We start from the raw sequence: 13,077 nt of genomic DNA on the forward strand, positions 1-13,077 counted from the left end.
AATGAACTGATAAGGATGATTATAATTTTTATGATTTTTCATTTGAAGTACTGCTGAATTTTTAATGTTTTGTTTTTTCAGATTTAAGGAAAACTTTTTCTCTTTTCTCCCGAGATAGCTATGACTTACAGCAATTTAGTAAATGATATTTTTGTAAGCAAAATTGAAATATTTATCTTTTTCTCTCTACCTGATCCCTCGAATTTAGAAACTCTTAGTAAATGAGTATTGTTGTTTTCATGGCAATATAGTTATTTGCATAAGTTCAATAAGAATCTGTTCTCCTTATAACAGGACACAATTGGAAACACTGGTTATGTTACCAAGGTTGTAACTGGAACATCATATTTGCGATATAACCCTACAGCTTTTGAGGAATGAAGATTTGACTTTATGGAATAAAGCCACGTGGAAATATTGGCCTGGTACCTTATGTTCCAAGCAGCACTTACCAGGATAAGTAAAGAATGTCACTTATCTGGCAGGTACAAGGAACCGCGAAATATTTTGGGGGAACCTCAGAAGAGAGGAATTCACCCAAATCTGTAGGTATTGCAGGCAAAGTCTGATGACAAAATCCTTGGCTTGGCTTTCCTGGCCTCAAGAGGCCTTTGAAGTTCAATCTGAGATTCCTTATAAAAAGTTTCAGCAAAGCAGATTTAAAAGAGCTTATATGATTAATTGCTATTCTTGCTGTACTTATGTAAGTAATTGTGCCAACTCTACTGGAACTAGACTTATTTTGCAAACTAGTTAGTTTTAATTTGGCTATCTTAATAAAAATGAGGGTGATTTTAGAGAGAAAAATTATATTTCAGTAAAAACCATAGTATACATTTGCGGATATTAGATCCTAGTTTTGTTAATTGTCTTTTGAGGTTTTTCTTTTGTATCTATTTACTGGACTGGATCCTGATTTCTTCTAGTCTCCTGAAATATCTGGCTACAGACGTCCAAACTAACGTTTTTGATTTTTCCATCATTTTCATTTAGAATCACTAAAAACTGAACCTGCCCTTTTTCCTGAAGCCTTACAAACTAAAGCTGATGGACTTGATACAAACTTAAGAGATTACTTGATGACATCATCAGAGACATTTTAAACTGCAAAAGATGCTTTGACGCTGACATCTAAAATTCTTCTTCACTGGCTGTCCTCTGAACTCAAAAACTGCTTTACAACTTGCTCCAACCATTAACCTTGTTTTTCTTTTGTTTACATAGAAATGCTTCTATTAAATACTTGATTGCTTGCTTCCATAATATAGGCGTAACCTTGAGAGCCCACCTGCATCACCACCTTCCAAAAGGAACTTAATTGAACTGATCTATTATCAGGACTAAGAAATGTGTTCAGTGAGATGAAACAATCTACCAACTCAGCATCTGGACTATGAAACTTCTTTAAGTTTCAAAAGGACTGTGAAACTTTTAGTTTCAAAGGCGGGACTGTGGGAGATCAAGATTTGGCCACTCTGAAATATATCTCTTTACCTTGATTGTTTTCTCTGAAGGACATTTGACCTCCCCCACTAACTGCCTAAAGAATTTGACATGGTGGCTCCTTCCTGGAACAGATCTTCTATCATGATGGCTATAAAGATAATGTAAAATAGATGTTACAATGGGAGGGGCACCAAGCCTCTTTTATCAAAAAAACTCTGTCTCTCCCTGACCACATTATCTATAGATGACCCCGAAAAGAATTGTCCTCCTGCCCTCTGAAGTCCCAGGCCACTACCCACCCCCAACACGCTCCTCGCCTTTAGCTGCAATACTTAAGCAAGCAGCTTAGACAGAGGGACGAGTTGCTCATTTCTGAGCTTCTCCCATGTATACATGTTATTAAACTTGGTATTATTTTCTCCTGCTAACCTGTCTTGTTGATTATTTGGCCAGCCAGAAGAACCTTAAGGGAAAGGGCAGAGGGAGATTCTCCCTCTTCCCCCTACACACTCAACAGGGCCGGCCCCGTGGCTTAATGGTTAAGTGCGCGCGCTCTGCTGCTGGCGGCCCGGGTTAGGATCCCGGGCGCGCACCGACGCACCGTTTCTCCGGCCATGCTGAGGCCGCGTCCCACATACAGCAACTAGACGGATGTGCAGCTATGATGTACAACTATCTACTGGGGCTTTGGGGGGAAAAAATAAAGAAAGAAAAAACAATTTTTCTTTTAAATAAAATGATTTTCACTGTTTAAAAAAAAAAGCACTTAACAAATGTTTGCTGTTACTATTGTTAAAATATTATCACTACCACAACAAATTCTCCTAGACTCAGAAAAGAAACTGAACAAATTCACCATTTGGTAGAACAGCTCCACAACTACTCAAAAGCCAGCACTTGATTGGAGCTTCCTAACTGTGCTTTAAGGGCTCACTTGTGCAAAATTAAAGCCACCAAAAAACAAGAAAAAGAGATAAATTGTTTCATACTCTGTCTTCTGCTTCCATGAGAAGCAACCAAATAATGTGCAAGTTGACATCAAGGATTTAACACAAAAAAGAAAAACACAAACTCTCCAGAGTGTGTCAAAGAGCCAGGAAAAAGTGAGTCTACTCTTTGGCACTTTGTACCACTGCAGGCTGGACTCTGACCACTAATGCTCATGAAGATGACCAAGGCCCTCAGGGACCTGCCAAACCCACTGAAACAAAGAAAAACCAAATCTAGTTCAATATGGTTTATCTATCATCTGTATTTTGGGTTCTGAAATATTTGAAATCCAGTCATCTAGGGCTGCAATCTGTGGCCATGCATAGTCAGTAAGATATTCAAACTAGCTACACAACTTAATCCTCCACCATGAGGAGGGACTGGTGTTTTCTGAGGGTTTGTGTTCTAATTAGGCAGGTATGTGGACACCCAAGGTCTGGGCTAGCAAATTGGTCCTCAGCAAGCAGTCCATTCTTGGGTAGGAGGCCCCTTATGGTAAATATTATTCCCTTCCTTCTCCCAAATGCTATGAGAGTCATTCCATGTGCCACTAGGTCCATCTCAGAGCAATAGCAGAGTCTTCATCTACCACAGCGAATTTGTGGCTCTGCAGCTTGGTTCCAGAATATTTAGCTCTCTGTCAAAAGCTGCTTACAGGACCTCTGGACTGGACTATAAATTTTCAAGTGTCTGGGATCAGATCAACACTGTCTGAGAAGCAGAGTCCTGAGGTCACAGCCCAGATTGGCCCCCCCTTAAAATGTCAGCTGACACCTTGTCAGTTTAGAAAGCTATCATCAATCATGTTTTCAGTTACTTTCTTTTTTCCAGAAAAATGCATGACAAAAAAAGTGAAAAACAGACTTGATAAATAGCTGGTGTGACAGCAATGCCTAATAAACATCTCAATAAGATCTGCATCTCCAAAATCAAAGCTGTGTACAAAAAGGGTGGAAATTAACTGCTCCCTGACCAATCATTGAGGCCAACTTTCAAGCATGCGTGAAAAACGCAGCTGACCATGTGCTGTGATATAAAGAATGCTGAGCAGCCTCTGGACCCCAAATTTATCTCCCTGCCACAGAAGAGAATTCCCACAGATAGGCTCCCTCTGTAAGGTCCTTTCTATGAAGGGTAACACATTTTAAATAAATTACCTATAACAAAATCATTTAGATCACACGTGACTGCTCTCGATGCTTTTCCATGTGCATTAGCCTGTTTGGTCTTATCTAACAGGTTCCATCCTCCTCCCAATCTTGTAGAAAAAGAAACAGTCTCAGAAATGTTAAATGACTTGCCTAAGGTCTGTGCAGGGGCCAGAACTGGAAAGGATAAGGAAGCCCAGGAGTCAGGGCAAATGTACCCTGCTCCGGGTAATATTCTGAAAGAGGAAATAAGGGCTGCTAAGTCTGATGCAGGGCAGAGTGCCCAAAGGAAGGTGCTCCACAGACACAGTAGACCAGTGGGACATCACAGCTGGGAGGGGGCACTGGGCAGCTGAGGAGCAGCCGAGGAGCCCGGACACTTAAGAGCTCCAAGTGCTCAGCCACCGAATGGCTCTACTTAGGCGTGACTTACAGAACATCATATGGCAACCTGGCCTCTCCACCCTTTGCTTCCTTCCACTTCAAGGTTTCATCATCTCTGAAAGGGGGCTCCATTTTATTTCCTCAAGGGCTATACATCCCTGGAGGCTTGGCTGAGGAAATGGAGAGCTACACATCTCATCACCAAAAACTCCAGTGCTCACTGAGGGGTTAACACTCCAATTGTTTCAGGACTCTTTAAATTTGAGATCCCTCTGCTGGGAGCCTGCTCTGGGTATGTAAGACTGAAGAGTTTCAATAATAATAAAGGTCCAGGGGCCAGCCCCGTGGCTTAGCGGTTGAGTGCAGGTGCTCTGCTACTGGCGGCCCAGGTTCAGATCCCGGGTGCGCACCTACGCACCGCTTCTCCGGCCATGCTGAGGAGGCGTCCCACATACAGCAACTAGAGGGATGTGCAACTATGACATACAACTACCTACTGGTGCTTTGGGGAGAAAAAGGGAAAAAAAAAAAATAAAGGTCCATTTATCAAGGCCCCTTCACACCCAGCACTGTGCCTGGGGTTTGACAGTCATCCTTTATAATCCCCAAGTCCACTCTGCTAAGAAGGCGTTAACAGCACCTTACAGATAAGATTGAACTTGGGGTTCCATGGCTAGTAGATGATAAAGCCAAGTCTTGACCTCTGGTCTATCTGACTACAAAATCCTGCTCACAACATCCTGTCCCACTGAGCTGTTGACAGCACAGTCAGTGCCTGATAACAGCAACGACAATAACGATGAATTTCAAATTGTAAAGGCAGAGAAACCGAAGTCCAGAGCCTTAGGGCGGTGGTTTTCTCTCCCACCAAGAGCTGCATCACTCTAGGCAATGCCCCGGGTCATCATCGGGATCCTCGGGCCTCTCACTCCTTGTCTGTGTCATGAAGGGCTGAACTACTGAGATAACATCTTAAGCTGTACGACTTCAGAAGACTAACAGCCAAAACAAATATTGTGATTTTTTTAATCACATTAAAATGAACAGGCAATTAATTTCTTATGAAGTCATGTAACACAATAAAAGGCTATAAAATTATATGAACAATGTACTACAACATTAGGCATTGTTTCCTCATTTATCTTAACCGCATCTCTGGAAGCCAGGCCCGGGACAAGCAGACCTGACGCTTTGCTGTAACATGACCCGCAGAGCAGTTTATAACTGGAAGTACCAGAAAAACTTATTATAATACCACGTCTCTGATAATCCAGCCTTGTGGTAAGGACTTCAAAGACAATAAGACAACTTCCAGGGACCTCAATTTCCAAGGCTGGAAAGAAACTCAGGAAGAGATTCAAGATCCTCAAAGCAAAGTCCTGGCAAAGGCAGCCCCAGATTGCTTGTCCTACATTCTCCCCTCTAGAATGGCCAGGCTCCCACAGGTGTCCAATGTACTCAACTCAATGGGAGAACAAGCCCCTGTAAGGCTGTAAAGAGAGATGGCTAATGGAAACCACACAATGCTGGGCTGGCCTAGATCTCCTGTGCCCTCCCCGTCAGTCCAGAGCGTCCGTGATTTTCAGTGGTCTCTGGACTGGGAGCCACAGTTAGCACATTCTGAGTGCTTTTAGAAACAGTTGTCTTCCTTCCCGAGTCAGCATACTCTTCTTAGGAGGTGTGCATGTACATGCTTACATACACTCATATATACACACATCTCTCAGAAAAGAAGGGGATGCCAGGCCCTGAGCTAGACATTACCAGCTAGAGCAGATGATCTTCCAATGTCCCTTCCAGCTCTATGATTCTGTGAGCAAATGAGATGCTAATTCAACCTGAAATGCTCACTAAATGAGTTTGTAATTTGAATTTTTGCTCTTTAAGTCTCTACTTAGTAACCACATAATAGTAATAACATGTAGTGAGTGCTAGCTACATGTCAGACACTGTTCTGAGAGTTTGACATAATTTTTCTAACCTTCACAAGACGGAGAGAGGATTTACTGTCATCCTCATTTCACAGATGAGGGAACTGGGCCTCTGAGCCGTTAAGTAACTCACCCAAAATTACGCAACCAGTATGTGGCAGAGCTAGGACTTGAACCAGACACTGACTCCTGAGTTCTTGCTCTTAGCCTTTACATGACACTCTCCCATATGGCTGATTGACCTGTCTTTATATGGAAAGCAGTACTACATAGTGGCTAAGAACGTGGGCTCTGGAGCCAGACTCCCCAGTTCCTAACCCACAGCTGACTTTACATGTAAAATGCTATGTGCCTAGAACAGTACCTGGCACGTAGTAAGCACTAGAAAAATAGTTACTATTGTGATTATTCTTTACATCACTATTATCTTTGGGTAACAGTAGGCCAGAACATCTCCAAGGGGAAGCATTTTATTCATTTGCTATATTATTTTTATATATTTTTGAAACAGCTTTATTGAGATATTTATATACCACGAAATTCACCTGTTTAAAGTGTACAATTCAGTGGTTTTAGTATATTCACAAAGTTGTGGAACCATCAACAATAGCTAATTCCAGAATATTTTCATCACCCCTAAAAAAATCCCATACCTATTAGCAGTTACTCCCTATTCCACCCTCCTCCCAGACCCTGGCAAACACTAATCCACTTTCCGTCTCTAAGGATTTGCCTATTCTATAAAAATGGAATCATATAACATGTGACCTTTTGTGTCTGGCTTCTTTGACTTAGCATAATATTTTCAAGGTTCATACCCGTTGTAGCAAGCATCAGAACTTCATTCCTTTCTTTTTAAATTGAGGTAAAATTCACACAACATAAAGTTAACCATTTTAAAGTGAACAATTCAGTGGCATTTATTACATTCACAATATTGTACAACTTCTATCTCTCTCTAGTTCCAAACATCCCATTCCTTTTTATTGCTGAGTAATATTCCATTGCCTGGATATAAAACGTTTTATTTATCCATTCATCAGCTGATGAACATTTGGGTTGTTTACACTTTTTCGATATAATGATGAATGCTGCTATGAATATTCACATACTGGCTTTTGTATAGACATATGTTTTCAATTTTCTTGGCTAGATACCTAGAATGGAATTGTAGGTCATATGGCAATCCTACATTTTATTATATTATTTTTAATCTTTGTGCTAAAAATCACATCTGTTATCTAACTGCCAAACTGCTGGGTAAAATATTAAGAAGTGAAAATACACGGACTTTTGAGTAGACACAGCTGGATTCAACCACTTGCGTCTTCATTTACTAGCTCTGTGACTCTGAGCAAGCTACTCATACCTCGGAGCCTCTGTGTCCTCATCAAGCAAATGAGAATAATAGCACTTGCTCCAACTGATTATTATTGCCCCAGTGCCTGGCATAGAGCAAGGTAAGTACTTGATAAATAGTAACTACTACTATCAACAAGCACCTTTCCTGGGGGGAATGACAATCCTCCTCAATTTTTTTGAAGGATATCTGAAAAATACAGAAACTCATCGAGAAGAAAATAACGATCATTCACATTCCCACCACTCAGAATCAAGCACAGGTAACATTTTAGCACAGACCCTCAACCTTCATCATATGTGATGCCATGGAAACTTTGGTCTTGGTTCTAGTTTCTTTCCTAAGAAGAGGGGATCCCCACAGGGCAAAGTACAGCCCCTGGATGCCCCAACCACAGCAGGGAGTGAGAGCTGCTGTGAGCAGATGTCCTTTCTTCATTCCACAGACTCGCATTGAGCACCAGCTGTGTGCAGTGCTCTGGTGAGGGCTGCGCTTCCCAGAAGAGACGCAGTCTTCTCCCTGGAGAAGCTCCACCTCTAGTAAAATGGAGGACAAAGATATTTTCAAAACAACGTAAAAAGTGCAGTGACTGAGACAGACATGATACCGCAGAAGAACCAAGAACAAGTGCCTCAGTGGACCTTCACCTAAGGGTCCAGCCCCCTAACTTTCTTTGGGGTCTTTGAGTCTCTGCTTGCTTCCAAAAAGAGAACCAATGAGAAGCCTACTAACACAACCAACATTAAATATGAATATGGGTCAGCGGCAATAAAAGGGCTCCTACTCTTCTTACACCACCTAAATATAAACGGGAAGCTTTGACCAGCAACCTGAGATGAGTGGCTACATGAAATACAGCCTTTAGCCTCCCACCACTCGCAGAACCGTTAAATCTAGACAGGAAGAGGCCTGGGAGATTACTGAGTCTGAGATAAACAGCCAGCAGAAGGCTTACACAGCAGATCTCCACCAGGCCAGGGCCTCACAGCTCCTCCCACTCTCACACCCCACTCCCACATTTTCTGGGTTTCCCACATTGGCAAAAGCAAGCATTCTACAAGGACTCCCCAGACCCCACGTCTACAATCCAGTGTCCTCCACTCACGGACCTTCAATAAAACTACTTTTTTCATTGTACCTAGAGGGATCGCAAGGCTTCACCAAAATGAAACGCAGCTTCTCAAGGAAAAAAAACTGATGCCCTATCTTCTCTCCTCTCCTCACTCTGCAGATGAGGAAATTCATCACAGAGGGTTCATGATTTGCCCAAGGTCACAGAGTGGGTACTGGCAGAGCCCACCCTGAGCCCTATCCAATGGGCTAACTACCAGAGCAGGTCCACAGTAGGTGGGACACAGCCCCCAACAGACTGGAGAACTCTTCTGTCAGGGAGGAAGCATTGCCAGTGGCTACGTGTCTGTCCTGAGCTCCGGGATACCTAGAAGGTCATGGTCATTAACAAATAACCAATTCATCAAGGTCAGGATTGGATTGTGTCATTTGGAGACTTGAACATTAATCCACCAGGAAATACTCTGGGAAAATCCTCCTTGGGCTTCTGCAGTCCTCATTACCAGGGTTTTCTGTCCATGGAAAACAGGAAGCACGTCCACTCCTGCCAAAGCTCCACTACAGAATGCATACTAGCACGCCCTTTCTCTTTTCAAGGGATCCACGCCCTGAATGCTTTCACGTACGAGACGCTGTCAGCTCCCGTGGGAGTCTCTGTAAACGTCGTCACAGAGAACAGCGCTCATTGCAGAGGTTCGGCTCCCGGCCTATGCGTAAATGCCTGCAGAAGGCACAGCTTTCTAGAAACGGCCCAGGAGTCCCTTCCGAGGCTCAACGATCCAAGGTTAATAAAGAAGGCTGGCAAGTTCACCCTTCTTCTCGGATCCCTGACCTAGCGTGGAATCTCAGAAGGATCCAAATTTCCGGGCCTCTGAGTAGTGAGGCGGCCCAGGAAGCAGCTGCCCGGGAACGGGCAGGATCCGCGCATGCGCGAGAGCCCTGCGAGAACGCGACTCCTGCGCCCCCTGGCGGCGGCGGGCGGCACGCCGCGGGAAGACCTCGGGTGACTGCTGGACCGGGTGGTGTGGTCCAAGACGGAGCTTGTAGCATGTGACTCGTTCAGAGGTCTTCTGTGAAATTCCGGTTTGGGAATGTGCCATGAATACTAAAGTACCCTACTGCTGAAATAAGAAGCCCAAATGCTGGCTCTGCTGTGCAGGGCCTTTTCCAAGACCTCCTGCAAGGTCCACACTGGCCCTGGGGGCGGTTCAATTCAAACCAGGCACCTCACTCACAGCCCCCCAGGGGCGACTGAGCCTCCTGCAGCCCGGCCTCAGGTCTCTGCACCCGGGAGTTCCTACCCAAATGATACGCCAGCCCGGACCTACGAAGCAAGCACTTGACAGCAAAGGAGAATCAGAACTAGGGGCTGAAGCAGGGGGTCGCCCTTCACTCCTCTTAAATGGGGACTCTACCCGTTTCTCTCTCTCAAGGCTGTTGTGAGGATTAAGGGCATTAGGGGCAAGTGCTCAGAATGGTGTTTAGAAGGAATTATTTCTAATGCTGTAATCATTAATAATTTACCACTATTATTCCAGAACCTGGCACACAGTAGGAGCTCAACATGCCTGAGTTCCTCTCCCTCTCTTGCGGGGCTGCAGTGTGCCCTGCAGGGCAGTTGCAGACCTCTGCCAGGTTCGTGGTTCAAGGCACAGAGCAGGGACGCCCAGCCAGGGCCCAGCACAGCCTCCTGCTCTGTGCATCAGCACCAACGCGACTGGGGGAGAGCCGGGAGAGTCAGCTCTGACACCCTCCTTCTCCAGAGAACAGTCTGTGCTCTGCTCCCGCCCCCAGAGAGCTCAGAGCTTTCCAAATATGGATGCTTTTTTCATTCCCCAAGCATCAGGAACATTTGGGGGAAGAAAATGAACACCAGACATGGTTTGGAAATGATGGAAGCCAAGTGATGGGTGGTGGCAGAAGAGCACCGTACTGGGAGTCAGGAGTCCTGGTTTTAAAATGTTAAGTGGGAGTCTGGACCAGGTGATCTTTTATAACCCGGCCAGCTTTGTAGGAATCGAGGCCCCAAGGAGATCTTAGAAGTAGGGACCCAAATCCAAGGAGAGAAAAACAGAGCAGGAAGTATACAATGAGGGGAGAAAACGGCATTAAGGAGGCCCAAAGAGTCACTGGCTTTCAAAGAAAATGAGCCAGGGGAGATGGACTCTTCAGAGCCAAACAACCTGAAAGACAGGCCACAAACTGGGGTGATCCAACCTGAAGGTGAGTGTAGGCAGAAGAGGAGTTAGAGACAAGATTATTTGTTTTCTGTCAGGCCCAAACCAAAATCTGTTTTCATCTAAAATGCAGAAGATTTCAGAATACACTGAAAACACTGCACTTTTGCTTAAGCAACTTGCGTGTTACAAGGGGAGAGTTTATCTTCGACAGCATACCCCCAGATGGCCAGGGAAAAATGTTTAAAGAACCATCCCGTTGCAAGTACCCCTGTGTGACAGGCACTGTGCCTGGTGCAAATGCAGGGATGCAAAGCAAGAGCTTAGATGTGACACAGCCTCAGAGCCCACCTCAGAGCAGGCACTCACATATTTGCTGATTTAATGAGTTAATGATACAATCTAGTTTGAGAGAGGCAAGTGGTAGGTGTGAAATAATTAAACAAAGTGGAATGCCAAACTGGATGGTACTAACTATAAATAGAGAGGGAATAAGAAAAAGGAGAGATTAAAGTGGACAATGGAGCTGGAGACGTTGTCACCACGGTGCCACCCAGGGTGGATTCCCCCCAGGGCAAAGGAGAGGACTCCAAGTTGGAGCGAGAAGACAAGCAGAGGTGGGGAATGGGCCTGTAGGGGTAAGGGCTGGTGGGCAGGCCAGCAGGCAGCCTGGAGCAGAGTGTGGGTGAGACAGAGCAGGACACGGGCTGGCTTGGCAAGACCAGGCAGAGCCTCCAGAATCTGGGAAAATGCATGGTCATGCCTCGACTTGTTATGGTTAGCATGAGGACCTGAGCTTCAACAATAAGGAAAAAGATGACTTGGGGGTGCGGGGCAGTCCACTCTTGATAACCTCAGGGTGGATTTTTCAACGGTGTGTTAAACCTCAGACTGACTTGTCCTGACACTCAGGCCACTGTCTACTTGCTGCCTTCACCACATTTCAACTTCAACCTACTTAAGAATATAAATGTACCCAAATGTACAAATGCTCATGTGTTTTAGGCCCTGTAAACCCTGGGGGAAAGCTCTGTCATCTGCATGCCTCCTCCCTGTCATTAGCCCAGAGCCAGGTAGAGCTCCCCTGTTACGTGCTGGGGCCTGGAGAGGGCTCCAGGCTCAGTTCTTGCCTTCCTCACTCTGTGGTCTTCTGAGTGAGTTTCAGCCACTCCTGGGTTGTAACCAAATCTGCATACAGTCAATTCCTGAATCCTGGCCAACAAACCGATAGCCTAGAAACCTTTATGTCTAGCAGCAGCCCCAGAATTAGAAGGGTTCCCTGGACAGCACCCCCTTGTGGTCACAGAAATATCACCATGTTCAACTCAGACCTAGTATCTTCCCCCAACCCTCCAAGGAAAATTGGCTCCTCCTCCTGTAATTCTTATTTGGTTTAACAACATCATTCGTTATCTGCACAGTGAGCTAAGCTAAAAATCTCACAGTTATCTTGATTCCTCCCTCAACCACCTTCCCACACCAACTCCCCAGCACACCTACTGTCTCCATGGCCTACTGCAACCCAGGCTTTTGCAGTATCTGTCAGGATCCAGCTAGGACAAAGGAATCACTCTAGTTCTTTCAAATAAAGGAGATTTAATGTATGGAATTGTCTACATAGGGGGTGAAACAAATGAGAAGCCAAACAGGATGGTATCGCATCCCAGAATTCTGCAACAGCTGGAGGCCACGAACATCCCTAGGGCTAAGGGAGGAGGTAGACTTACAAGAGCCCAGAAGCTGGGGCTAACGGGTGGGAGATAGAACACAGCAGAAGCTCCCTGGCTGCAGCCGAAACCACAGAGGGAGGGTTTGTCTGACGGGAGCTGGAGCCACCAAAGTGATGCAGTTGCTGTGAAAGTTGTTGCCTGAAGCAGAAAGAGATAAATACACCTGGGCTTCTCTCCCTCTTTGCCCTCTAATTTCCGGCCAGTGCTTTCTATTGGCCAAACCCAGGCAGAAACCAACTGACTTGGGCACCTTGGAAACAGCCTGCAGAAGTCAGGCCCCCTGAAATGCAGGAAAGCAGAGGGGAAGGACCCAAAGCCAGATCACCCTCCGCAACCAGCCTCATTCTCCATAATCTTTAATTCCTTCTAATCTATTCTCCACTCCATGCCAGAAAGATCTTTCTTGCTTATAAACTTAATTAAGTCATTCCTCCTGCTTAAAACCTGGCAGTGGCTGGCAGTTTCCTGGCAGGAAAAAAATAGGACTCATCCACCAGGCTGATTTTGTCAATCAATTGCAAATATAGGAAGGCTACTTCCCTTGACTATGACATGAATCGAATGCCAAACTGAATTTCCTACGAGTTTACTTTATGACATGGAGTGAGCTGCTACTCAAGGTACTACTATAGAGTAGTATGCCTCAAAGTCATTCACCCTGGCACTGGTAACTTGCTAAAGATCATTCCTTTCTGACCGGGATTGTTTGCCATGATCAAGAGGATTTTAAGGGCTCCAATGAAAAGATGTCATGTAGAAGAAAGTGGAGAAGAAGTAAAGGCTACTAAAATCTATTAAAACAATAGAGTAACAAGAGATTGCATCAGTAATTTAAAAAAA

At 44.9% G+C, this 13,077-nt stretch overlaps 1 protein-coding gene and 1 long non-coding RNA gene across 6 annotated transcripts in view; one reads left to right on the forward strand and one right to left on the reverse strand.

The window, feature by feature from the left end:
• TTC7B (tetratricopeptide repeat domain 7B) overlaps positions 1-13,077 on the reverse strand; it is a 253,328-nt gene that overhangs the window by 198,090 nt on the left and 42,161 nt on the right. The window lies entirely within an intron of this gene.
• Positions 227-1,287, forward strand: LOC131421024 (uncharacterized). Its single transcript, XR_009223733.1, has 2 exons — positions 227-549; positions 994-1,287. It is a non-coding gene; the product is annotated as an uncharacterized LOC131421024 (long non-coding RNA).

Source organism: Diceros bicornis, chromosome 24, assembly GCF_020826845.1.
Source record: "Diceros bicornis minor isolate mBicDic1 chromosome 24, mDicBic1.mat.cur, whole genome shotgun sequence".
NCBI classification, from domain to species: domain Eukaryota; kingdom Metazoa; phylum Chordata; class Mammalia; order Perissodactyla; family Rhinocerotidae; genus Diceros; species Diceros bicornis.